The sequence below is a fragment of the Herpailurus yagouaroundi genome, unplaced genomic scaffold, assembly GCF_014898765.1.
Source record: "Herpailurus yagouaroundi ecotype Mexico unplaced genomic scaffold, PumYag 159, whole genome shotgun sequence".
NCBI classification, from domain to species: Eukaryota; Metazoa; Chordata; class Mammalia; order Carnivora; family Felidae; genus Herpailurus; species Herpailurus yagouaroundi.
In genome coordinates this window covers 8,578,742-8,605,451 of record NW_024412400.1, presented here as the reverse complement: position 1 = coordinate 8,605,451, position 26,710 = coordinate 8,578,742, and the positions used below count along the sequence as shown (strand labels likewise).

The 26,710-nt window shown below is 45.1% G+C and overlaps 1 long non-coding RNA gene across 1 annotated transcript in view; it reads left to right on the top strand.

Moving 5' to 3' along the window:
* Positions 1-26,710, top strand: part of LOC121033504 (uncharacterized) — a 78,339-nt gene that overhangs the window by 4,246 nt on the left and 47,383 nt on the right. Inside the window, exon 2 of the long non-coding RNA XR_005791947.1 lies at positions 14,522-14,760. This is a non-coding gene — a long non-coding RNA (uncharacterized LOC121033504). The remainder of the gene's footprint in view (positions 1-14,521; positions 14,761-26,710) is intronic.

Sequence of the window (26,710 nt, the reverse complement as noted above, 5' to 3'; positions counted from 1 at the left end):
CTGGAGCTTCCAGTCAGGACAATGAGACACGGACGAGAAATAAAAGGTATCCATACTGGAAGGAAAGAGGTAAAACCATTTTATTTGCAAAGGACGTGATCTTACATACAGAAAATCCCGAGGAATCCGGTAAAAACTGAACAGAGCCCCAGGACTATAACAAAACAAAAAGCGAAACAAAACAACAACAACCAAAAAACCTAGAATTTGGGGTATCGGAGCCCGAGAAGGAGAGGAGAAGGGGGGTGGAGCTGGAAAAATATTTGGAAAAAAAAAATAGCCGAAAATTTCCCAACGTTAGCAAAAGACATAAACCTACATATCAAGAAGCTGGGCAAATCTCCAACAGGATAAACCCAAAGAAATCTGTGCCACAATTTCCGAAACTCAAGACAAAGCAATCTTGAAAGAATTCAGAGACAAATGAGGTGTTACCTGTAGGGAAAACAATCCAAAACACTGGCTTTCTCATCGGAAATCATGGAGGTCATAAGGAAGCAGCGAGGTATTTTTCAGGTGCTGAGAAAAAAAGACCTGAAACCACTGAATTTTATATTCTGAGAAAATATCCTGTAGCAATGAAGGGGAATCAAGACCTTCTCAGATGAGGGAAAACTGACAGAACTGGTCACCAGAGGACCTACTTTACCAGAATGGCTAAATGTAGTTCCATAAAAAGAAAGAGAACCATAAAAGAAGGCATCTGGGAATGTCACGAGGGAAGGAATAACATAATAAAAAAAAGTCAGGAAAGAGGGGCTTTCCTTTTCCTCTTAACTTTTCTAAATTATGTTTGACGGACGGTTGAAGCAGAAATGACAACATCATCTCATGTAGTTCTCAAAGGATGTAGGTGGAATATTTGAGGAAATTGTATTACAAATCAGAAAGGGTAAAGAGATATAAAGTGGGGAGTACTCTTTTTTTTAATGTTTTATTTATTTTTGAGACAGAGAGAGACAGAGCATGAACGGGGGAGGGGCAGAGAGAGAGGGAGGCACAGAATCAGAAGCAGGCTCCAGGCTCCGAGCCATCAGCCCAGAGCCCGACGCGGGGCTCGAACTCGCAGACCGCGAGATCGTGACCTGAGCTGAAGTCGGCCGCTTAACCGACTGAGCCACCCAGGCGCCCCAGGGGAGTACATTTTATACACTTCACTTGAACTGGCAAAAAGCAACATCAGCAGACTATGACAGTTACGGACACATAATGTAATACTTACAGCAATTGCCCAAAAAGGTATGCAGAGAGATACGCTCAAAAACATTACAGAAAAATCAAAATGGAATTCTAAAGAAACGCTCGGTTCTCCCTCAAGATGGCAAGAAAAATGAAACAGAATGACAGGAAAACAGAATAAACAGAAAACGAAAAAGTAAAATGATAGACTTAAGCCCTAGCATATTAATAGTTACACTAAATGTAAATGAACATATCCACCAATTAAACGACAGAATTGGGTGGAGTAGCTTTTTTAAAATTATTGAATTAACATACTTCAAGAAACTCACTTCAAATATGATGGGATAGGTCTGTTGAAAGGATGGGAAAAGCTATGCCAGACAAACATTAATCAAAAGAAATCAGGAGTGGTTATACAAAGATCAGAAAAAGTAGATTCGAAGCAAAGATAATTATTAGAGATAAAGAAGGACATTACAGAATGATAAATCAATCTCCCAAGAACGCATGCCCATTTGAAAGGTGTATGCAGCCAACAACTGAACTACCAAATGTGTGAAACAAAAACTGATGGAATTGAAAGGGGAAATAGACAAACCTACAGTTTTAGTGGGAGACTTTAACACCCCTCCCTCAACAATGATAGCAAAACCACACAGAAAATCAGCAAACATAGGGGCACTTGGGTCAGTTCAGCATCCGACTCTCGATTTCGGCTCAGGTCATGATCTCATGGTTCGTGGATTTGAGCCCCGCATCAGGCTCTGTGTTGACAGTGTGGAGCCTGCTTGGGATTCTGTCTCCCCTCCCCCTTCCCTGCCACTCTCTGCCCCTCCCCTGCTCAGGATCTCACGTGTTCTCTCTCTCTCTGTCTCTCAAAATAAATAAATTAAAAAAAAAAAAAAGATAAAAAAATAAAACCAGGTAGACTATAGAAGAATTCAACAGCGCCATCAACCAAGTGGATTTAATTGATCTGTATAAAACACTTCACCCAACAACAGCAGAATGCACATTTTATGCCCAGGGAACATATACCAAAAGAGATCATATTGCAGGCTATGTAATAAACATGAGATCATGCCATTTGGGATGACTTAGTATTTGCGAAGTGAAATAATAAGTCAGGCAGAGAAAGACAAATACCATAAGATTTCACTGGTATGTGGCATCTATAAAACAAAACAAACAAACAAAAAAACAGAAACAGACTTGGAAATACAGAGAACAAAGTGGTGGCTTCCAGAAGGTAGGGGGTGGGTGGAGGGATGGGTGAAATAGGTGAAGGGGGTTAAGAGGTACAAACTTCTGGGCTGCCTGAGTGTCTCAGTAGGTTAAGTGTCTGACTCTTGATCTCAGCTAAGGTCTTGATCTCAGGGTCGTGAGTTCAAGCCCCACATTGGACTCTGTGCTGGGGGTGAAGCCTACTTAAAAAAAGAAAAAGGTAAAAACTTTGTAAAGTTATAAAATAAAGAAGTCACACGGATGAAAAGTAAACCTCAACAAACTTCTAAAAATAGAAATAATACAGAATATATTTTCTGGCCTCAATGGATCCAGACTTCAGTTTAGGATCAAAGAGGAAATATTAAGAGAAATTTTAAAATACATTAAACTGAATGCAAATGAAAATACAACGTATTAAAATTTGCAGCTAAAGCTGTGCTGAGAGGGAAATTTATAGCACTAAATGTTTACATTAAATAAGAGAAAAAGTCTCAAATCAATAATTTACAACCCCCATCACAAGAAATGAAAAAGAGAAAAATAAACCCAAAAGTAGCAGAAAGAAGGGGGAAAAAAGGTAAGAGCAGATATCAATGAAATTGAAAGCAGAAAAATAATAAAGTCAATTTTAAAAAACCCTGGTTCTTTGAAAAGATCGATAAAATTGATCAAACCTCTAACAAGAATGACAAAGAAAAAAAACGAGAAGACACAAATTACTAACTTCAGGAATAAACTGGGGGCATCACTGCAGAGCTTGGAGATGTGAAAGAATGACAAAGGGATATGGTGAACGCATCTACACAAATAAATTTGACAACTTAGATGAAATGGACCATGTCCTTAAAAAGTACAGACTCAGTATGAAATAGATTATTAGGACAGTCCATCACAATTATGAAAATTATTCATACGTTAAAAATGCCCCCAAAAGAAATCTCCAGGCCCAAATGGATTCAATGGACGATTCCACGAAATGTCTCAAGAAGAATTAACACTAATTCTATACCGTCTCTTCCAGAAAATAGAAACGCTCTCTTCCAGCGTCACTTCATAAAGCCAACACTACCTGCAACCACAAGAAAGGCAATACCAAAAGAAGAAAAATACAGACCAATATCCCTTATGAATATATATGCAAAAATTCTCAACAAAATGGCAGCAGATAGAATTCAACAATATAGAAATGGAATTACACACCATGACCAAGTGAGGTTTATTCCCGAGGTGACAGGCTAACTTAATATCGGAAAATCAGTCAGTATAATCCACCATATTAAAAAGTTGAAGAAGCACATGGTCACATCAACTGATGTAGAAAAGGCATTTGATAAAATTAAACATCTATTGTGATAAAAACTCTCAGAAAACGAACAGTGAACTTCCTCAACTTCATCAAGAATATCTACTAAAACTACTAAGCTAAGATCGTGCTTATCATGAAATTCTGAATGCTTCTCCTCTCAGATCCGGCATAAGATAAGGATATTCACTCTCACCTCTATGCTAGAAGCTCTACCATGCACAACAGTCAAGAAAAGGAAATAAAAGGCACAGAAATGAGAAAGGAAGTAAAACTGTCCCTATCTGCAGAGAATATGATTATGCACATTGAAAGTCTCACAGAATTTATAAGAAAACTCCTAGAACTGGGGCATCTGGGGGGCTCAGTCAGTTGATCAACTGACTCTTGGTTTCGGCTCAGGTCATGAGCCCACTGTTGGTGAGCTTGAACCTCCCGTTGGGCTCTGTGCGTCTGATGCAGAGCCTGCTTGGGATTCTCTCTCTCCTTCTCTCTCTGCCCCTCCCCAGCTTGTGCGTTTTCTCTCTCAATCTCTAAATAAATAAATAAATAAATAAATACTAAAAAACCACAAAAAAAACCAAACAAACAAACAAAAAACAACTTCCAGACGTAATGAGTTCAGTAAGGTTACAGGATAGAAGAATATACAAAAATCAATTGTATTTTTGTATACTAGTAAGGAACACATAGAAACTGAAATTAAAAATACAATGCCATTTAAGTTGCTCAAAACAAAATGGGAATACTTAGGTGTAAATCTAACAAAACATACATAGGACTGGTTTGCTGAAAAAATACCAAACACCAGGAAGATATTCAAGAAGATCCAAGTAAATGAAAAGACATACTGTGTTCATTAATTGAGAGGTTCAGCATAATAAAGATGCCAATTCTCCCTAATCGGTATGTAGGTTTAACTCCCAAATCCCAGTGAGACTTTTTTTCTAGATATTGACAAAATTCTAAGCTTTTATATGGAAAGGTGAAGGGACGAGACAGCTAAAACAATTTTGAAAAAGAAGAAGAAAGTGGGACGAATTACTGCATCCAATTTCAACACTTGTCATATAGGTATAGTATTTAAGACTGTGTGGCAATAGTGAAAGGATAGATTGATGAACAGAACAAAACAGGCTAGAAAGAACCCCCACACAAGTACGAGCAACTGATTTTGGACAAAGGGGCAAAAGCAGTTCAACGGAGGAAAGACAGTCTTCCCAGCAAATAGTGCTGTAACCATTGGGTATCCACAGACAAACAAACAAACAAAAAAACAACAACAACGAAAATGAACCTTGACTTAAACCTTACACTTTAGGCAAAAATTAACTGAAAGTCAGTTATAGATTTAAGGGTAAATAAAACCTAAAGCCGTAAACTCATAGAAGATAATACAGGAAAAAATCTTTAGGACCCAGGTCTTGGTGAAGAGTTCTCAGACACGACACCAGCCGCATGATCTAGAAAAGAAAAAAAAAAAATCAGTCAATTAGACTTTATCAAAATTAAAATATTACAAAATATTCCATTGAGAGGATAAAAGGACCAGCTACCAACCAGGAGAAAATATTTGCAACCACATAGCTGACATAGGACTCACATTCTAGAAAAGATGAAGAAAGAATTCTTGCATGTCAACACATCAACATGCCACATATAAAATAAATCCTATTTCAAATGGGCAAAAGACACAGGCATCTCATCAAAGAGGAGATGCAGTGGCAAACAAGCACGCAAAGGGGCGCCTGGGTGTCTCAGTCGGTTAAAGTATCTGACTTTGGCTGAGGTCATGATCTCACGGTTGGTGAATGTGAGCCCCTCATCGGGTGATCTCGAGCCCCTCACCACTTCAGGTGAGCACCAGCACCGCTTCTCTCTCTCTCCCTCTCTCTCCCCTCTCTCTCTCCTCTCTCTGCTCCTCACTCACTTGCACCCTCTCTCTCTCTCAAAAAAAAAAAAAAAAAGCACACAAAAAGATATTCAACATCACTAATCGTTAGGGAAATGCATATTGAGAACATGAGGTTTTATCACTGCATAGAAGTTGAAATAGGTAAAACAAACAAACAAAAAAAGCTGACAACACCAGGTGCTAGCAAAGATGTGGAGACGGATTGCCCACATGGCTTCTATAAAATGGTCACTCGGGAAAAGAGTTTGAAAGTGTCTAAAAAAAACTAAACATACACCTACTAGAGATTATACTGCCGGAGAAATGATAGCTTATGTCTAACAAAATCCTCTACAGGACGGTTCACAGCATAGCTATTTATTTGCAGTCATCAAAAACCAGAAGCAACCAAAATGCCCCTCAACAAGGAAAACAGTTAACTGTGGTAAACAACCACAACAAGCCCATCATCAATAAAAAGGGATAAAATATTAATACACACAGCAACCAGGACAAATCTCAAGAGCATTATGCGGAATGAAAAAAAGCCAACCTCAATATTACATACTGTATGACTCCATTTATATATTATTCCCTAATGACAGAATTATAGAGATCGAAAATGGAGGAGTGGTTTCCAGGCGTAAAGAATGTTGGGGAGGGGCAGTGGGGGGGTGGGGGAAGGGTGGGAATGACTATACTGGGTAGTAGGAGGGAGATCTTTGCAAAGATGTAACAGCTCTGTATCTTGATTGGTGGTGGCTACAGAAATCTACAAGTGCCAATGCCAGTTTCCCAGATTGGTCCTACAATGACGTAAGAATGTAGCCTTTGGAGAAAATGGGTGAAGGGTACACAGCACCTTTCGGCACTATCTTTGCAACTGACTACAAATGCATAAGGATTGCATAAAAAGTTAAAAAAGAGAGAGAGAGAGAGAGAGAGTGATCACCCAAACGTAAAGGAAATCGACGCTCAAAGAAATCTAAAGGGGCTGGTATTCTGAGCCTGAGTGCTGCGTTTGCCACCTCAATGGAGTGTGGCGCCTTGGGAAAGTGTCAGAGACCCGAGATTAAATGCTTTGTTTGTGTTCCTAAGACTCCAAGCGGCTTTGAAGTGTTTGGTCTCCAGCGAGGTCCGAAGTTCAGCGTACCACTGGCTCAGGGAGACACGCCTGTCTGCACACACAGGGGCGGGGTGGCCGGCCCCTGCGGAACCCTCCTGTTTAGGAAATTCCTTGTGTAGTGGAACAATGTCCAGGAGAACAAGAATTGAAAAAAGTGAGGGTGTGGCTGCTGCTTCATTGAACAATGTCTCCCAGTGGGAATAAGCCCCGCTTTCCAGCCTCTGGCCGCCGTCCACCTCCTGTCCTCGGGGGAATTCGCTCCTAGGTGCACCTGGTTCAGATAAGCTGCATAGTGTTTCTCCTTAGGCCCCTGCAAGCTACACCTTGGAGTGTCACGCCCTGTAAACTTGGAGTTGTGTGGCTTTAGGTGAGTCATCGGTTGGCTGAGCCGTGCTGGTTAAAGGGCACACTATACTTTAAGACCTTTAACTGGAAGGGAGAATAAATCGAGAATTGTGTACCTGGTGCTCTTGATGTCCGTGTTACTCAGTTCGACTCAGTCCCGGTGCCGGTAGGCCCTGGGCTAGGCATTGGGATGCAGGAGGGAATAAAGCACTTGTTGTCCTTCATGGGGTTGGGTAGGGAAAACGGACGTGAAGCAAGCAAACACAGAGAAATATGTAGCGGCCCATGCCTTCCGGAACTTCCTGCCAAGGCAGTGGGAGCAGAAAAATAAACCGGGCAAGTTCCAAGGAGATCGGGAAAAGCCCCTGGGAGGTGTCCCTTCAGCTGGGAGGCGCGGTGGGGATGCAGGATGGAAATGTGCTCCGGGTGGAGAACCAACGTGGGCCAAGCAAAGGTCGAGGGGTGGTTCAGAGCTTGGCCAAATTGGAAGTGGGCGGGTCTGATTGGAGAGTGGGGGGCCTGCGGGCCATGGGGAGATGTGTTCATTGCCGACAACCAACAAGGGTGGAGGGGGCATCGCTTGATACTTCCAATGGTCAGTCTGTGAGCAAGCATTTGCTGAGACCCCACGGGCTGAGCTCCAGGTCCAGTGGGGTGCCCAGCAAGGTCTGGGCCTGCCCTTAAGGAATGTCCAAGCCTCTAGTGAAAAGAAAAGTGTACTTCAAGGAGATGTGCTGTTTTCCGTCTACAGAAGGGTGAACTGGTGTTGGCAGGCTGAAAATCCCACCAGAACGTCTGACCAGCCTCTGCAGCTGTTACACATTACGGAGGCACAGAGGTCTGGCCTTGAATGTCTTATTTTTTTTCTGTCCCAATATTCTTGTTTTAAAATAGAGGAAAAAAAAAAAACAACCCAACTTAAAAACAGTCTTGTTTACTTTATCCAAGATTAAAGAGCTTAAACCGACTGGGACAGTCTAAATGGATTTTTAAGTGCTTTATGGACAAGTACCTCTAATTGCTAAAATGCCCGGCTGGGCTGCCGTGATTCTGTGTGACGCTTGTGTTGTCTGGGTTTGCTTATTTACTCTCCTTGTTAGAGGTCAAAAGCTAAATCTCAGATTAGACAATCTTAACTTCTGACGTTGAGGACTGCAACAAGTTCTAAATTTTCGTCCTTGAGTCGGCTGGTCCAAGGCCTGACCATGTCTCTAAACCAGCGTTCTACCCACGGGTAAACAGTGCAGTGATGAACTGGAGGAGAGGGACAGATCGTGGTCTGTGTGTTTTGGAAACATGGAGCCACCACAGACAAGTGTGGGAATGGGGCAAACCTCTACCCCTCCTCCTGCTTCCTTTTGTCCATCTTGGAAGCATCCTGGGATGGTGGAGACCCAGATTCTGAGCGCCAATCCTAATGAGGGTGCTAAGGGACTATGTGACTCGGGGTGGGACACTTCACTTCTTTGAGTTGCAGGTTCCTCACTTGTAGAGTGGGGATGGTAACACTTGCCTCAGTGCTCCGTTACCGAATCTAAATCGTGGCCGGGAGAGCTCAGGCAGGCCCAAAGCTCTGGAGTCAACAGGGTTCTTGTGAGAGTCCCTTCCTGAGAGAAATGGGTCCTAGATGGCTGGCTCTGTTGGAGGTTGGAGTCACCCACCAGATGGGGCAGCCATTCACTCGGGCCGTCCAGGCGGTGACTTCCGGCGCAATTTCACCGACGGGTGACCCACAGTTCGTTGTCCTCTGGAGAATGGAGCCGAGGCCTACTCTAGAACCCTGACACAAAGGGAGTCAAAAGCCAAACTAAGGAGCAAGCAAGGCTTGGTCGGGTAGGAGCGAGGGGGTGTATGTATTGGGCGGGCAGTGCTTCTGGCCTTTCAGAGGGACTCCCAGTCTAGCAAGGAGGCAGGAGACAACTCTAATCATAATTGGGGTGTGGTGGGGGAGCAAGGCCAGCAGGAGACTGACTCCAATATCCGGAATGGGGAGGGAGCCAGCCGAGGATGCAGCCTGAGCCGAGCCTTGAAAGGTGAATGAACCCAAGAGAATTTCAGAAGAGGGGTGGGAGAGGCCCTACGCTGAGGCAGCTGAATTCCCAGGGGTACAGAGGTGTGCAAACAGATGCTGTGTCTGGGGCAGCAAGTTCAGTGTGAACTAGCTGTTGAGCATTACAGACGAGCCCTGAAATGAAGAGGGGATTGAACGGCCTGTATTTTGTGTGGAGGTGCTTGTTGGACTTTTTTTCATCATCAGGGCAACTCAATAAAACTGACAGAACACGTATTGGTATGGATCTCTTTTCATTTATTTTTTCATTTATTTAAAACGTTGGCCCGGGAAGCTCTTTCAATCTCTGCGTTCAGATCAGGAGAAATCAGGAAAGTTGTCTCCAGTTAGGAACTTAATTTTTGCCTGGGTTTTCTCCCCCCCCCCCCGGGAAAGCAATAGTTCTGACCTTGGATTTCAGTTCTGTATCCTGGATAGCTACCGCCTCTCTTATCATTTAGCTCTTCCCTTACCTCTGTGGGGTTTTTTTAAGGTTTTTTTTTTTTTTTAATGTTTATTTTATTTTTGAGACAGAGAAAGACAGAGCAGGAGTGGGGGAGGGGCAGAGAGAGGGGGAGACACAGAATCCGAAGCAGGGTCCAGGCTCTGAGCCATCTGCACAGAGCCCGACGCGGGGCTCAAACCCACCAACCGTGAGATCATGACCTGAGCTGAAGTCAGACGCTCAACCGACGGAGCCCCCCAGATGCCCCCCACCCCCACCTTTGTGTCTCAAAAGCACTTCCCAAACATGGCTTCCACCTCATGGATATGATTCTCTGCAGTGTTGGCTTGTAGGGCTGGATTGGGGGTGGGAGAGAGGGCCCTGAAGGGACAGCAGAGCAGAATTCTGGACAGCTCTTCTCTGTAAGTAGAAATAGTGGGATTTACCCCAACTCTAACCCCAAAGGGCATTTTTGAACCTCACAAGACCGTTTCTCACATTTGCCCGGGTATCCCTGATCTCATATCCCACAGTACTCTATCTCATTCCCCTATTTCCTTGGAGGCTCCTTGAATGTCCTCAGACCTGTAATCTGGCAGTGGGTCAATAACGACAACTCATCAACTAGTGGTTCTCGACCTTGACCACACGTTACATCTGCCTGCATTTACCCAGGAAGGTTGAAACCCATCGCTGTCCAGTCCCCAACCCAGACTTCGTCGGGTTTGTTTCCAGATTCCAGAGTGTTGCGGGGACCAAGGAACGACCGTGAACATGAAAGTGGGACGACCCCACTTCCGTCCCAGGCGCTGTTCCCACCAGCAGCGTCTCACACGGGGACCTGCCTCCCTACTCGTGCCGGCACCACTCTCTCTGCTTTTCCAGCTACTGCCTTTGAGGAGTTTGCATCTGTCCCAGCAGAATATAACGAAGTGGGGACAACCGTCACTTTAACGCGGTCAAGCGGGGACCGCATCCCAGTTTCCCGAGTGTTTTCTGATCAGAATCCCACAACGTGAGATACGCAAACGTTTTAGTTGGCTGTGTTTACCGGTGCCTCTTTGTGCAACATTCCGTACACACAAAGGCTCCTCTAGTCTTGCGTGTTTATTCGGTCACGCTTGGACGATTCTGGATGTGTGTCAGGGATTTCAAGTCCAGGCCCCTAGCTCTGAGCAATCTGGAGAAGGTCACCATATTCACGTCCAGCATGGACCATCACTCCTCACAGCATGCTGTAGCTGAAGATTCATGTGAGAAAGATGATTTTAGGGGCGCCTGGGTGGCTGGGGCGGTTAAGCGGCCGGCTCTTGGCTTCGGCTCAAGTCACGATCTCACAGCTTCCTGAGTTCGAGCTCCGTGCCAGGCTCTGTAATAGCAGTGTGGAGCCTGCTTGGGATTCTCTGTCTCCCTCTCTCTCTGCCCCTCCCCTACTTGTGTTCTCTCTCTCTCTCTCTCTCTCAGGATAAATAGATAAATTTTTTTTTAAAAGATAACCTTACCCGTAACGATCCTTTCTAGTTCCCCCCCAATCTTTAGGATTGTAAGAATTTAGCCTTATGCTCTCTCCTTACTTTTCAGCTATACAACATCACGTATATGCTCCCTTTCTATTGACTTTTACTCATTTCGGAAAATATTTACTGGTCGCCAAATCATGCAGGGCCTCTTGGGGGACACCTGGCAGGAGCAACAACGTATCCGCTCTCAAGGGCTTCTACGTTTCTTTAGGAAGATACCCACAGACACATAGAGCAATTTAAACCCCCAGCTGCCACACTCACTCACACAGTGGTGCATGGTGTGCCTTGTGCACCCGGGGAAGCCCGTCCCTCTGTGCACCATTCCACAGCTGTGAGTTTTGACTACGGGGGACTAGAGGCCCTGCAGCTACGTGGTGAGTTCTCCGGGGCTGTGGTCTCCCGGCCACAGGGCCATTGGACAAGACATCGCGAGAGGAGGTTAGGCGTATGGCAACTGCGTCAGGTCATGCAGCCTTAACATTTCTAATAAGGAAAGTCCCACGTTTCTTTTCTACCCCCTTCTTACTAAGAATGTGCATCTGTATTCCAACGATGCAGAGTCTATGCTAGACGTCATCAAGCAATCTATTTCCTTTCACCTCAGTGGAGTGTTCGATGACGGAGCCCTCCCTGTCCTCTAGGAAGGGAGAAAATCCTTTTCGTTTGCTAGCGACTGGGAATGTGGTTCTCATAGCTCTTCAAGGTTTACTGTGGAAGTGACAGATGCCGCTGCGTAGTGGGGAAGAGAGGGCGGACGATGAGCAAGGGAACAGAGCTTTCGACATGGGCCACGACGGTGGGCCCTTGTCCCTGAAGGAGGAGACCTTCCGTTAGGGGAGTGAGCAGGAGCCACGCTGGACTTGAGTTGTTACCACTCTCTGGCCAGCACATCTACCAACTCTCCCGAGAGAGTCTATGCCCCTTAATGGTGGGCATGGAGGCTTGTGCGTCCCGGGGCCCCTGGGTGGGGGGCTACACCAGTGAGCTGAAGTGTTCCTAGGCTTTGAGATGTGTCGTGACTTTTGCCTACCTGCTGGTACTACTAGAAATCAGAGAACAGAGAGATGTTTCCCCGCATGGTTGCAAACTGCTGAGATTCTGCTTCCTCTTTTCCCGTTGAACCGCTGAAGTGACCGTGTGGTGTCCACCTCCCGCGGGCCTTCAGCCTGACCTTGGATGGCTGCTTACGGGACTCACGCGCAAGGGTGGCAAATATGTGATGCCCAAGCCTAGAGGACTCCAGAACTCAAGGGAGGGGACACCAAGTCGACCGTCACCAACAGGTGGTTCCTACTGAGTCAAAGTAACTGTTTCTTTTTTAGGAGTTCTTCTTTTTGTTATGTATTAGATATAACTTATTGCCAAATTGGTTTCCATCAAGCGAACTTTTAAGAGCCAAAAGGAATTTAATTTTATCTAAAAAGCAGCGAGCGCTCTCAAAGAGACAAAACTTATAAAATCCCAAAGTCCTGAAACTGGAAGATATGATTTCTTCAATATTTCCTTACATTTCTTTAATTTAAGACGTGATTACAACTTTCATAAGGAAACTAAAGGATAAGCACTGGCTGTGGACTGAACCGTGTGCCCCAAAGCTCATATATTGAAGTTCAGCCCTCAATGTGACTGTATTTGGAGGCAGGGCCTTGATGGAGGTGATTCAGTTTAAGTGAATTCATAAGGACGGAGCCCTAATCTGATAGGACTGATGTCCTTGTAAGAGGCCTCGGAGAGCTCTTTCTCCGCACACACAGAGAAGGGACCATCCGAGGACACAGTGAGAAGGTGTCATCGGCAAGCTGAGGAGAGAGGGCCCACCAGAAACCAACTCTGCCGGCACTTTAATCTTGGACTTCTAACCTCCAGAACTGTGAGAAAATAAGTGTCTGTTATGTAAGCCACTCAGTCTGGTTATGGCGACCCGTAATACAGCACCAGCCCTGAGAATTGCCTGACACTGGTTTTGAAGATCCAAAGGAAGACATAATCTTACCACACTGAGCAGTAATACAAGGGAAATGAAGTGATGAAAGAAAAACATAAGGCACCGGGGGGGGGGGGGGGAAGTACAGGAAATCTAACATTTCCATAAGAGGAGATGGGAAGCGATGTGGAAGGAGAATAATGATAATTAGGAAAGTAATAGAAGAAAACATCTCTGAGTTGACTCGATCTTCAGATTTTAAACACTTAATGAAAAGCAAAATTAGTAAGAATTTATATCAAAACCAGTATAAACAATAACAAAAACCAGCCCTACGTGCCTAAATGTACCCATCCTAAGGACAATGGATCTTCCACACTTCCTTAAAAAAGAAAGAGAATCATTCATTAGTTGATGGGCATTTAGGCTCTTTCCATAATTTGATGAATGGATAAGGAAATTGGGTTTATATACACAATGGAATACTACTTGGCAATGAGAAAGAATGAAATCTGGCCTTTTGTAGCATCGTGGATGGAACTGGAGAGTGTTATGCTAAGTGAAGTAAGTCATACAGAGAAAGACAGATACATATGTTTTCACCCTTATGTGGATCCTGAGAAACTTAACAGAAGACCGTGGGGGAGGGGAAGGAAAAAAAAAAAGTTAGAGAGGGAGATAGCCAAACCATAAGAGACTCTTAAAAACTGAGAATCCACTGAGGGTTGATGGGGGGTGGGAGGGAGGGGAGGGTGGGTGATGGGCATTGAGGAGGGCATCTGTTGGGATGAGCACTGGATGTTGTATGGAAACAAATCTGACAATAAATTGCACATTTAAAAAAAAGAGAAAAAAAGAAAGAGAATCAGATTAGGAACAGACTTCTCATCTGTAGCCCTGGGAATCACAGCTATAGTTCTACCTCCCAAAGGAACCCCATTGAGCGACAAGGACACTAATCCAAAAGCTGGACACGTGCAAGATAGCATTACTAGGTCAGGGCAAAAGAAATACATCTTGAAACACTCAAAGTCTCAGAGAGAACACTACCCAGGTGTCCTATCTAAGGAGAATTCATGACAGGAGAATGCAAACCAGATGAAAATCAAACGAGATCCAAGATCTGCAGGGGACTAGAAATAGCAGTGGGCTTCTCACTTCTAATGCATCGAGTAAAATCTAAATGGTTGGACTGGCAGTTAAAGTTGACCACGCATTTATACTTCTCTCTCCTGTGGCCCCATTCAAAGGATTGTAAGTGAATTTTAAAAAGGAAAAACCCCACAAGATCCGAAAGACAGTAGAAGAAACAGCGGCAGACGAGAGGTTTCAGTGGATGTTGGGCAATCAAAAGGTGGGTGGAGCAAGGTAGAGCCAAGTCGCTCCGCAGAACTGGACTCAAAGGCACCAGGGACAGCAAAGGGCGGGGCAGCACTGGGAGCTGGAACCAGGCAGACTGGTTAGAGCCATCTGCACCTGAACTGTACTCTCTTCCATCCCAGTGTCAGGAGGAAGCCCGGGGAGCTTGGCTTGGAAAGACTTACAGTGCAGAGGACAGCAGACACAGCGGAGTGTGGGAGGTAATGCCTGAAGCTTAACTAGAGGGTTTCAGTGAAAGTTTGCAGCCTGCCTGCAAGGACCTCCCCCAGAGCCTTCCTCGGAGGCTGGCGGTCAAGCACGGACTCCCCAAGAGAAAGAATGGAGAGGATAAGTACCCCCAGACTGACAAGTTAACACGAAGGTACGTGGGATAGAATGTATTGCTATTGGGTCTCGTTATTCACGCTGCTATCATATGGGTATTACTGATTTGTTCAGTGTACCAATAAAGAATACAGAATTGAACGCCTACCAAATTTAGAAGGTCCTGTTTGACCCTGGGTCAAGGGGAGAGGAGGGTAGAATGACATCCTAAAAATGACTTCCTGAAGATAGCTTATGATCACTCAAATGTCATTTTTTTTTTGATATATACAAGAAATGTGTGGCCTGGAGAATTTAGCATAAAGGACTATGAGAATATTGCTTCCCTGTGTTTTGCAACCCATGATATAAATGTCTCCACGAGGCAGAACTGATACACACATATGTGGGATGCTATAAAAATGCTGTTTTCATGGGGTTCAATCTACTAAAGAGGGGCTCGGTATGACAGCATGGGTGGAGAAAGGGATTGTTCTGGTTTCTGAAGCTCCAGGTTTCAAGTCCTGGAGAAATCTCTAACAGGAAATAACCTTGGTAACCCGGGAGCAAAGCTGGACTTTTAGTGGGTAGGTGTCTTTGAGCCACAATAAGATTTAGAATTAAGGATGGAAAGACTTCCGAGAATAAAAATCATTGTATTGGTCTTTTTCGTTAGAAGGAATAGTTTGTGTTTGGTGTCTTTGGTATTTGTACTGTTAGAATTTGGCAAATGATAAATGAAAACCTTGAACTCAAATTTAAAATGTCTGTTAAAGGATGTCCATTCTCACAACTTTTATTCAACCCAGTACTGGAAGTCCTAGCCATAGCAAACAGATAACATAAAGGAGTAAACGGCATCCAAATAAGTAAGGAAGAAATAAAACTTTCACTGGTTGCAGATGGCATGATACTCTATATACAAAAACCCTGACGATTCTACTAAAAAACTACTAGATCTGGTAAAATGAATTCAGTGAAGTCGTAGGATATAAAATCAATATACAGAAATCAACTGCATTTCTATACACTAAAGAGGAAGCAGCAGAAAGAGAAATTAAGAAAACCATCCCATTTACAATTGCACCAAAAAAAAAAAAAAAACAATAAGATATCTAGGGATAAACTCAACCAAGGAGGTGAAAAATTGAACTCTGAAAACTATAAAACGTTGATGAAAGAATTTGAAGACGACACGAACAAATGGAAAAACATTCTCTGCTCATGGATTGGAAAAACAAATATTATTAAAATGTCTATATGACTCAAAGCAATCTACAGAATTAATGCAATCCCTATCAAAATAACCACCAGCATTTTTCACAGAACCAGAACAAAGAATCCTAAAATTTGTATGAAGCCACAAAAGACCTCAAATAGCCAAAGAAATCTTGAAAAAGAAAAACAAAGCTGGAGGCATTACAATTGCAGACTTCAAGTTATGTTACAAAGCTAAAAGAATCAAAACAGTGTGGTACTGGCACAAAAATAGACACATAGATCAATGGAACAGAACAGAGTGTCCAGAAATAAACCCACACTTGTATGGTTAATTAATCTTTGACGAAGGAGGCAAGAACATGTAATGGGAAAAAGACAGTCCCTTCTACAAATGGTGTTGGGAAAACTGGACAGCTACATGCAAAAGCATAAAACTGGACCACTTTCTTTCACCATACACAAAAATAAACTCATAATGGATTAAGCACCTAAATGTGAAACAATAAAAATTATAGAAGAAAGCACAGGGAGTAACGTCTCTGACTTTGGCCAGAGCAGTATTTTTCTAGATATGTTTCCTAAGGCAGGAAAAACAAAGGCAAAGATGAACTACTGGGACTGCCTCGAAATAAAAAGCTTCTGCACGGCAAAGGAAACAATCAACAAAGCTAAAATACAACCTACCGAATAGAAGAAGATATTTGCAAATGATACATCTGATAAAGGGTTAGCATCCAAAATATATAAAGAGTTTATACAACTCAACACCAAATAGCAACAAATAATCCAATTAAAAAATGGGCAGAAGACATGAACAGACATTTCTCCAAAAAAGCCATCCAGATGGCAAACTGGTACGTGAAGAGATGTTCAGTATCACTCATCATCAGGAAAATGCAAATCAAAACCACAATGAGGTGTCACCTCACACCTGTCAGAATGGCTAAAATTGAAAACACAAGTGTTACAGAGGATGTGGAGAAAAAGGAACCCTCTTCCGCTGTTGGTGGAAATGCAAACTGGTGCAGACGCTGAGAAAGACTGTATGATGTTTCCTCAAAAAGTTAAAAATGGACCTACCATAGGATCCAGTAATCACACTACTGAGTATTTACCCAAAGAATATGAAACACTAATTCAAAAGGATGTATGCACCCCCATGTTTTTGCAGCATTATTTACAATAGCCAAACTATGGAAGCAACCCAAATGTCCTTCAAAAGATGAGTGAATAAAGAGGAGGTCATACATATATTACATACATATATCATATATATAACATAATATATATTATATATATAACATAATATATATAATATACACACACACACACACACACACACACATATATATATATATATATAATATATAACACAAAATCTCTGGCTGAGGACTTTGCAGAAGGTCCAGGAAGTCAGATTAGAGAAGAACAGGGCCTCTGGAAGAGAGAGACAAAGAGAATGAAGGGAACTGTTTACCCCAAGCTGATCTGATACGAAGGAGTACTCCGGAAGAAAACACTGCTTGGCATATGGTGGTTCAGATGCCACGTGTGGGTGAGATACAGGTACGTAAAAACCAGGCAACTGTTAATTTCAGAAAAACGAAAACAAATTGTACAGGAAAAAAATATATAATCTTCTACTTGCCACCACAAGGAACATTATTTCCATAACCACAATCATGTAAACATTGACTGTTAGTGAACGAACAAGAAACAATTCTGTAGACGTTTTGGGGAGAATGAGAGCGGGGGAGAGGGTGTTGGGTGGCATTATGACAACATTTTGACTCAGTCGAACAGGATGTTAATGGCTAAATTCTAAAAGCTAGTGAATAAGAAACTAGGGATATGAAAGTATTTAGAAAGCTGCAGGTTAGGGGCGCCTGGGTGGCTCAGTCAGTTAAACATCAGCTCAGGTCATGATGTCAGAGTTAGTGAGTTTGAGCCCCACGTCAGGCTCTGAGCTCACAGCTCAGAGCCTGGAGGCTGCTTCAGATTCTGCGTCTCCCTCTCTCTCTGCTCTCCTCCCCACTCCCGCACTGGCTCGCACTCTCTGTCTCCGTCTCTCTCTCTCTCTCTCTCTCTCAAAAATAAACATTAAAGAAAAAAACAAAACCCTGCAGGTTAATATCAGAAGTGAACAGTTCAAGGAGGCAAAAAGAAATTGCTTCTAAGGGAGCAGGCTTGAGGAAGGGTTGGGGGTGGGAGGGTAATTAATTCTTCTAAATCTTCTGGTACGACGTGATTGTGTGATGATTTGCAGGTACTGTGCTTACAACGAAAGCCCTTTATGCCTCAACTTGTCCTGGCCTCACCTGCCGGTTCCTCAAATCTCGGCCGCAGTGCAGCATCTGGCCAGCCTCCTGCAGGGGCAGCCTGACGGTATCTGGCCTCCGGCCCACGTATGCTTCTTACTTCCTGCCCTTGAGCTTCTCCCAGAGACCCAGGCAAGAGCCACCTCCCTTCTGATGTACGTTCCACCTGGAAATAGGGTCGAGTTGACACCCCCTGAGCCACCTCTTTGACCAACTGGTGTAGGGGGAGAATCCTGAGCTGACAGAGGCATCCCTCCCTCTTTCTCGGGAATGGACAGACAGCGCCAGGACACGTTCACGCAGCTGTCCAGGCTGTCCCCCGATAGAGCAACCAACCAGTCACCTGCCGTCATGACCAAGCAATAGTGAATCCTTGAACCGGCTCTCCCTCCTTCCCTGTTTCACCTCCTATCCCTCCCCGTCCCCTGGAGCAAACCCCCGGTTTGTCTTGTTTGGTCTTAGGCTTTGCTTTCTGGCAAACCCAGGTTAGAACAAAACTGATTAAAAACGTTAAAAAAAATTTTTTTTTTCAACGTTTATTTATTTTTGGGACAGAGAGAGACAGAGCATGAACGGGGGAGGGGCAGAGAGAGAGGGAGACACAGAATCGGAAACAGGCTCCAGGCTCTGAGCCATCCGCCCAGAGCCCGACGCGGGGCTCGAACTCACGGACCGCGAGATCGTGACCTGGCTGAAGTCGGACGCTTAACCGACTGCGCCACCCAGGCGCCCCCCAAAAAATTTTTTTTTAATGTTTATTGATTTTTGAGGGAGAGACAGAGTGTGAGAAGGGGAGAGGCAGAGAGGGGGAGACACAGAATCACAGAACAGTTTTCTAAATGTTTTCTGATCATTATAATCGTGGGTCCCGATTTATCTATTGTTTCCTACTATGTGGCCTGGCCGAGTTTGGGGGGTTTCCTCCTATACTAACTCCCTCTCCGCCATCCACTTACAGCTGTTACCACGCTTCTCCATTATGAAATATTAGTATTAGGGGTAAATACTAGTATATCTAATGCTCTATCATCCACTGGTCTATGAAATTAAATAATGGTCATTCTATCCCCATAAAACACTTTGCCAGCTCAGCCCCCTTCACTCTCATGGTGAAGGAAGCTTTATTTTTTTACTTGCTCTTTCCTCCCTCCTTCAACTTTGAACTTTGCTGAGACTGCCCCTAATTATAAATGTCACCCCATCAGCTTTCCCCTTCAGGTACTTACCTTTGGTTTCGAAATCCTACATTCATGCTTCGTAATTCTTTGTTACATTATCTTTTTCCGTTTAGATCTATTTTTAAAATCTGATTATTTGATTCATTTTCATTTACTTTGGCCTTTATTGAAAAGTTTTTAGGGGCGCCTGGGTGGCTCGGTTGGTTGAGCATCTGACTCTTGGTGTCGGCCCAGGTCACGATCTCAGGGTTCGTGGGTTTGAGCCCCACATGGGGCTCTGCACTGACAGTGGGGAGCCTGCTTGGGATTTTCTCTCCGTCTCTCTCTCCCTGCCCTTCACCTGCTCGCATTGTCTCTCTCTCTCTCTCTCTCTCTCTCTCTGTCTCAAAATAAATAAATAAACGTTTAAAAAAAGAAGAGAAGAACTAAAAATAAATCTGTCACTTAGGTCAATAAATGGGCTGAAACCTCCCTTTAAAAAATAGACCCTCAAATTAAAAAAAATAAAATAAAATAAATAGAACCTCAGGTTGGTTCAAAATGAAATTTTCATCTACATGCAGTTTCTAAGAGACACCTCTAAAAGTAAACACTAAGGAAGAAATGTTGATTTTAATACTCAACGCTACACCAGGAAAATGTGAATAATTAAAAACAAGAAAGGAGGTATTTCAATGCAAAGATAATTCAAGGCCTGAACCATGGAGTGAAGAAAAAGATTACATTTTTCTCATAATAGATACAATCCTTGAGGAAGATGAAGACAGACATGGACCTTTGTGCGATGAAAAACATGACAGCAAAATACACAGAACAGGGGCGCCTGGGGGACTCAGTCGGTCAAGTGTCTGATTTCAGCTCAGGTCATGACCTCATGGCTTGTGAGTTCAAGCCCCGTGTGGGGCTCTGTGCTGACAGCTCGGAGCCTGGAGCCTGCTTCGGATTCTGGGTCTCCCTCTCTCTCTGTCCCTCCCCGGCTCGTGCTCTCTCTTTCCAAAATAAATAATAAACATTAAAAATAAGTAAATAAATTCTTTAAATTACAAAAAACTTTTTCTTAAGGCGCAGAACAAAAACACCCAGAAATTAAGGAGGGCTTGACAAAATCACTCTGGGGGTAGATTTGATTGCACCTCTGGAGTATTTAAATATCACAACCGATAAGTTCATCTAATAGCTCTGTACGAAATCCTTTCCACCCTGGAAAGCATGTTTAACAATCAACATTTGGGAGCCTGCGTGGCTCAGTCGTTAAGCATCTTGACTTCAGCTCAGGTCATGATCTCACGGTTCGTGAGTTCGACCCCTGCCTCTCTCTCTCGTTCACTCTTCTCCCTCTCTGCCTCCTGGGATTCTCTCTCTCTCTCTGCCCCTCACCCACTTGCACCCTCTCTCTCTCTATAAACCAACCAACGAACCAACCAATATCAACATTTACTTCACCTCCAAGAAAACAGACTCTCTCCAATAAGAGAGTTCATAGATCTCATTTGGAAACACACCCCTCATACGCTGTGGCCATTTTTGTCCCTCCCCTTCCCACACTCGGGGGGTGCATCCGTGAAGCCCCAGTGTGGTACCGAGCAGGGGCAGAGGCGGGGGCGGGAGTGGTGCAGAGGGAACTGGTGTCACTTGCCGACACGGCTGTGTTTGCTCAGCTTTTCTCGCATTTTCTCATTCAGTTCTCAGCACAGTCCTACAGAAGAATCGCCAACCATGTTGGGGGTGATGGACGGTTATTCTCACTGCTCCCTGTTTGGACTCTCAGATCCCTATCAACACCAGCAAGCGAACTCCCTGCCCTTCATTGGAAGGAGGAGCTGTTCCCTCGGCCTCAGACTCAAGGCCCTTTTCCCGTCTCCGGGAAAGGTGTCTTTCACCTCCGTGGTAAAATGGGGACTGTCACACTGACCCACTTCCCAGCAGGGCTGGGCGACATAACGACTAATTACAAAGGCTAATAAAATATTTGCAGGGCCTCTGGCACACTTTGGATGTGCAAGGGCTTACTTAATAAAAACAATGACGGTGCTGGATAAACACTGCACAGAGCCTAGTGCCACTCTGGAGAAGAGTAAACAACTTGCCACGGTAATTTCAAGCTCTATTAGATGCTTGCAGCAAATATCACTGTTCTCCGAGAGGAGAGAAAATCTGCCACGCAGGAAATCTCGACTGAAGGCCACAGCCCAGCCATGCAGAGCAACGCGGTTTGATTAAAATGAGCAGTGACCTTTTGTGCCAGCGCTGGTGCGTCTGGGCTTTTTCAGAATTCGGGAAGGTAGAAGTGAGTTAGCTGCATACAACTGGGGCCCCAGCTCCAGCGCCTGGCCTGCTTTCTAAAGGAACCACTGTCTAGGAATCCGAAACAGAGGCTGCTGTTCCGGGCTGGCCAGGCCCCAGAAAGGGAGGATGTCTTGTGACAAGTGCAGGGGCGTTTTGCATCTTTGCAGGGGACGGGAGAAAGAGCAAATGGCATGACCCGTTTATGTAACAGAAAGAAAGCCAGTGCACGAGAAGGGAGCAGACGGGAAGACAGAGCCCATGCCAGGAAGTTGGTGCAGGGTATCAGAAGGAAGAGAAACGCTGAAAGGGCACCTGGGGGACAGTGGGGCCACCCTGAGATCCGCGGCAGTGGGCAGCTGCTCCCACCCTGGGCCGGGGGGAGCAAAGATGATGGTGGTGGTGCTGCCAGAGCCCCGATGTGAGCTGGACCCACGAATAAAATGCAGCCGCAGCCAGAGACATGTCCCAAAGAGGAGAAGGGAGGGGAGAAGTCCTAGGACGCATGGTTTGCGAGGGGGGCACCTGTGGCACAGAGCAGAGCCAGGGAGGGCTCTGAGGGTCACAGGTGCTCCGCATAGAGCAGGGCAGTGGCAGGTGGGGCCAAGCAAGGTCTGGCTAAGCCAGATAGGAAGCCAGGCTCCCACTGAAGAATAATGAGAAACAGTTGATGGTTTTTAAGATGTTTTGTAACGTTTATTTTTGAGAGACGCAGAGCACGAGCGGGGGGCGGCGGGGTGGGGGGGCAGAGAGAGAGAGGGAGACACAGAACCAGAAGCAGGCTCCAGGCTCTGAGCTGTCAGCACACAGCCCGATGAGGGGCTCAAACCCATGAACCGTGAGATCATGACCTGAGCCGAAGTCAGCCCTTAACCCACTCAGCCACCCGGGTGCCCCAATGTTTGCCAGTTTTTAAACCAGGAGTGGCTTTCCCTTTCCCACACACTAGATAAACAGCAGATCGGGAGCAGAGCTCCCTCCTCACTGCCAGTCTAGCTCACGAGTTGTCACCTGGTGAGCTCGGTACCAGCAGCCCCCGCCCGAGAATGAGTCTGTGGGTCAAGGGATAGGATTCTGATCACTTAACACAAGTTGTAAACTCCCAAGGCTGGTGGCCCCTGGGAGCAGGTGAGTGCTCTCTCTCTCTTTCTCTGAATTTGAGTTCTAGCTTTTTTTTACTGCTTCAAAGACCTGGTGCCAGGGGCGACCTAGTTCTCACCGGTTTACCAAATTCTCATACACGTAACTGTGGGATTCCAGCTACAGAAAGTCACCTTTACCTCCATCGCAAATGACTGAGCTGGCACGAGGGTCAGTGAACAGGGCAACGTGTTAACAACATCACAGTAGGAGAATCAGTTGGGTAGCCCCGGGAAGCAGTCCAGAAAGTTCCAGACAGGGGCGCCTGGGTGGCGCAGTCGGTTAAGCGTCCGACTTCAGCCAGGTCACGATCTCGCGGTCCGTGAGTTCGAGCCCCGCGTCAGGCTCTGAGCAGATGGCTCAGAGCCTGGAGCCTGTTTCCGATTCTGTGTCTCCCTCTCTCTCTGCCCCTCCCCCGTTCATGCTCTGTCTCTCTCTGTCCCAAAAATAAATAAAAAACGTTGGAAAAAAAAAAAAAAAAGTAAGTTCCAGACAAACCCTCCGTTCATTTTTCCTCGGTAAGAACGGTGTTTAAAATTGTAAACTTGTCTTATGAATCAAGCAAGGAGAGTTAAGTTCATGGGGTGTTAATTTAATGGCTCACTTGGGCTTTGACTAATTTTGTTCTATGACAGCGGGATAATTTTAGAAACTTCACACTGGGAAGGGAAGAGGAATTCATTCCCATTCACTCTGTGTCAACAGAGCTGAACCGCTGGAAACAAGCGTTCCTTTAGGCAGGCAGGTAGGTGGGGGTTCAAAATCTCACAGAGCATCGGGAGACAGGATACAGAAGGTTGTCTGATTTGTTGGAGGCAGAACTGGGGCCCAGAATCCAGAACTCGGGCCAGTGGTTAGGCTGGGAACACGGGGTGGGGGGGGGGACCTATTTGGTTAATAGTGCCCTCCCCCTCCCCCCATATTTTGTTCTGAAGCTCCTTTTATTTCCAAATAGCTTGGTAAGAATATTTGTTCCTGGCCCCCACGGAAACAACACTGGTTTTGTTTCTGGTGCCCCAAGAGTTGTGATATCTCTTTTTTTTTTTTTAATTTTTTTAATGTTTATTTATTTTTGAGAGAGAGAGAGAGAGAGAGAGCAGGGGAGGGGCAGAGAGAGAGAGGGAGACACAGAATCCGAAGCAGTCTCCAGGCTCTGAGCTGTCCGCACAGATCCCAATGCAGGGCTTGAACTCACAAACCATGAGATCAGGACCTGAGCCGAAGTCAGACACCCAACTGACTGAGCCACCCAGGTGCCCCTCAGATCTGACTCTTCACCCCATGACTCAATCGTGTTATCTGGGGGTTAAATAGGGAATGCATTTCCCAGTGCCTAGCATGGTGCCTGGACACAAGAACTCAATGATGCCCCCTTCTTTTGTGATGATGTTGGTTCATTAGCCATTGGGCTGGACAGTCTCCCTTCGCCAGCTCAGGACCCCACAGTTACCAGCCACAAGCGCTTCACCCATCCCATTGGCTTCCCACCCTCTCCACACCCTCAAAAATAACCTTCTTACACTCAGTTGTGCCCTCCTTTTTTTTCTGGACTGTTTAATCCAGTCATTGGTTAAACTATATCTCACGGTAAAAAACCAGTTTGAAAACTCTCAGGGCCGGTTGTGGCCTTTGTCTTTGCTATTTCATCTTTTCAAATTCCTCATCAGGCAGGTTGTGGGAGAGGAAGTTGGGGGAATTTACACCAAGGGGGGTGACCAGACATTTGGCTTACGGCCCATGGTACAGATCTTCTGGAACATGGTCGATCAAGAATATTCTCTCCCTCTGTAGCTGCAAGTATGCTCCTGTACCAGAGCCAAGCTCAGGTCCCGTGCACCTCTCCCCTGTGGCCAGAGACTGATGAATGGATACAGAAGATGTGGTTTATATATACAATGGAATACTACTTGGTAACGAGAAAGAATGAAATCCGGCCATTTGTAGCAACGTGGATGGAACTGGAGGGTGTTATGCTAAGTGAAATAAGTCAGGCAGAGAAAGACAGATCCTGTATGTTTTCACTCATAGGTGGATGCTGAGAAACTTAACAGAAGACCAGGGCGGAGCAGAAGGGGGAAAAAAAGCTAGAGAGAGGGAAGGAGGGAAACCACAAGAGACTCTTAAATACTGGGAACAAACTGAGGGTGACTGGGGGTTGGGAGGGAGGGGAAAGTGGGTGACGGGCATTGAGGAGGGCACCTGTTGGGATGAGCACTGGGTGTTGTATGGAAGCCAATTTGACAATAAATTGCATATAATATAAAAAAGAGAGAGAGATGATGGACCCAGACCATGTGCTATGATTTCTGGGAAACCGAGCACCAAATTCCAGCTCCCAGAGACATGTTGGGCACATCATGAGCACTCAATACCCATTCGTGGACTAATAAATGAATTCTGGCATATATCCACATTCCCCTATGGGTGGCATATGGGGCCATCAGAAACCATCAACTCCTCGCGTGTAAAGTGTGCCCCGTGTGTGTCCACTCCTATGTGTCCAGCCATTATCTGTAAAATGCAATCCTTAGACCTTTGGCAGATACCAAGAGGAGCATCCAGTTGGGTCTCTGGCTTTAAATTGTCTTCTCTAAGGGAATACACCATGCGTTCTTGAGGTCGGCGTACCATTGCAAACCTCAATTCCAGCTTCTGACCTGACTAAAAGTCGAAAGGATGAGAGGGCTCAAATCTCCACAGCTACTCCCTAGCTCTTTGCTGAAGAACCTAAACCAGAAGTGGCCCCCAGGATGACCCATCCTGAAGTGAGAGCCTTTTCCCTGGAGGATGTGCTTTGTGATGCTAATTGAGTATGAGGGAGTTGCTTAGGAAACAAGATTTGCTTTAGGTGACAGATCTTTGGTTAAACTGGCCAGGTAAGGATGAACTAGCAGCTTTCTGGAGCCTGCACTCTACGGAAGAAGCTGCTTTGTTGGTGTGGCTTTGTGCCCTAAGCTAATGGAATTTCTAGCGGAGAAGGGCCTGAGGCCCTGAGCCCCAAAAGTAGATGTGATCCACCCCTGCCCAGGGACAATTTTCAGACAAACAAGTAGAGTTATTACAACTTATCCTCATGATCACAATTCCTGCAGATAAATAGAACTTGACCGTGGAGTAGCTGAAACTCTTGCCCGGGCCCCCCTGCCCCACCCAACGGAAGCAACCATTGTGTGGGTGCTTAGGAAAGGATCTACTGAATTACAGCAGACCCGACTGGTAGACCGGGACCTTCAGAAAGCTGATCTGACCCTCGGCCGTCCTCCTCCACTTGCTAGAATTTGCACCAGGACCTTCCAGACAGGTTAGCAGCCTTCGCTCTGGCGAGCTTGATCGGTCTAGGCTCCTTTTGTGACAGAGGTTGGTTGTGACTTTCCAGGCCTACTTTTCAGAAAGAATGTTGTATTAATTCGGGTTCTCCAGAGAAATAGAACCAACAGAATATATACGTGGGGTGGAAGGGAAGAAGAGAGGAGAGATTTGTTTTAGGGAATTGTCTCACGTAATTATGGGGGCCTAGCAAGTCCAAAGTTTGTAGGACAGGCTGGCAGTCTGGAAATTCAGGCAAGAGTTAATGTTGCAGTCTTGAATCCAAAGACTGGAAACAGGCAGCATTTATATATTGTGCAGTCTTAAGCAGAATGCCTTTTTTCTCAGGACACCTCAGTCTTTACTCATAAGTCCTTCAACTAACTGGATAAGGCCTACCCACATTATGGAGGGTAATCTGCTTTACTCAAAGCCTACTGATTTAAATGTTAATCTTTACGCAAAAAATTACTCAATGATTGTTAATGCTAATCACATCTAAAAAATACCATCACAGCAACATCTAGACTGGTGTTTGACTAAACAACTGGGCCCACAGCCT